The sequence below is a fragment of the Ricinus communis genome, chromosome 10, assembly GCF_019578655.1.
Source record: "Ricinus communis isolate WT05 ecotype wild-type chromosome 10, ASM1957865v1, whole genome shotgun sequence".
Taxonomy (NCBI): domain Eukaryota; kingdom Viridiplantae; phylum Streptophyta; class Magnoliopsida; order Malpighiales; family Euphorbiaceae; genus Ricinus; species Ricinus communis.
Genome location: NC_063265.1, coordinates 24,612,560 through 24,613,899, shown reverse-complemented (window position 1 = coordinate 24,613,899; position 1,340 = coordinate 24,612,560). Strand labels below are relative to the sequence as shown.

The window sequence follows — 1,340 nt, the reverse complement described above, 5'->3', positions numbered from 1 at the left end:
TAGTAATTATTATGAAAATATTTAAGTTGAATGTATTAGATACACCATCTTTGCTTCGATCTATGCTGGTAGAAGAAACTTTAGTTGCATCATTAGCTTGAGTAATTACAGGAAAAGACATTAGATCTAGGCTTAAAGTAAATAAGGAGATTACTAAGTAAATGGCTAGGCTAAATACTGTTTTTAGCATATAGTTTTCATACATCATATCATTACATATTTACTTTATAGTTTATTTAATTTACTTTATGAATATTATTCTTTCAAATACTGGTTTAGAGTATTTAGATTTATATTTATTGTTTTGTGTTGATAATTAGTCTATATAATAAGTGGCCTCATAGTTCCTTGAGAGATCGACCTCAATGGTGAACTTACCCTTACTATAGGAACGGTTCGTGTACTTACGAGTACTAACTTAGACACATCAAGTTTTTAGCACCATTGGCAGAAAACTATGTCCAAATTTTATTATATTGATTGATTGTCAAAAATGTCTTGTGTTTGTGTATTTTTTTTATTTTTAAATCTGAAATTCTCTTTTGTTTTGTATGCGAAGAAGGAAAACTAAATCAAGTGATTCATCAATTCAAAAGATTGAAGAGGAATCAAAATAAGAAGTTGAATTCATGGCAAACCCACCAAGAAAAATAGGAGCTGAAAGGCGAATGGCTATGAAAGATTATGCACGGCCTATAATTGGTAACATTACTTCATGCGTAGTTCTAGGTGATGCATCTAGGAATTATGATCTTAAGAACATTCATTTTAATATGCTTCCTTTATTTTATGGTATACCTAATGAGGATGCATTAACATTTATTAGAAAATTTTATGTTATAGTTCATACTTTCCCATTATCTGGATTAAATGAAGATCAACTAAGAATGAGGTGTTTCCCTTATTCATTAAAAGAAAAGGTAAAGGCTTGGTTAATGATCTTGCCACCTAATTCTTTGAGAACTTGGGATGAAGTTTGTCAAAAGTTTATAAGTAGATTTTACTCACATCAAAAGATCAAAGAATTAAGAGCTGAAATTTCTAATTTTTATTAGAAGGATACTGAATCTTTTTATAAAGCATGGGATCGCTTCAAATCAATTTTATTGCAATACCCACACCATAGATACCTACTTCCAATAACTAATCAATTATTTTATGATGGATTGACATAATAATATCAATGTATAGTAATGTAGCTGGGGGTGCTATGTTAAAAAGGACAACTGATGAGGTTTATGAAATCTTTGAGATGCTAGGAGCCAATTCTTAATAAAAGAGTATGAGGACAAAAAGAGTAGTAGTAAATGAAGTAGTAGCTAGTAGTGAGATGACCATGC

The 1,340-nt window shown here is 30.0% G+C and overlaps 1 non-coding gene across 1 annotated transcript; it reads right to left on the bottom strand.

Moving 5' to 3' along the window:
* Window positions 1-1,022: 1,022 nt before the first annotated feature.
* LOC112535554 lies at window positions 1,023-1,130 on the bottom strand. The gene has a single exon (XR_003079658.1). It is a non-coding gene; the product is annotated as a small nucleolar RNA R71 (small nucleolar RNA).
* Between the last annotated feature and the right edge of the window lie 210 nt (window positions 1,131-1,340).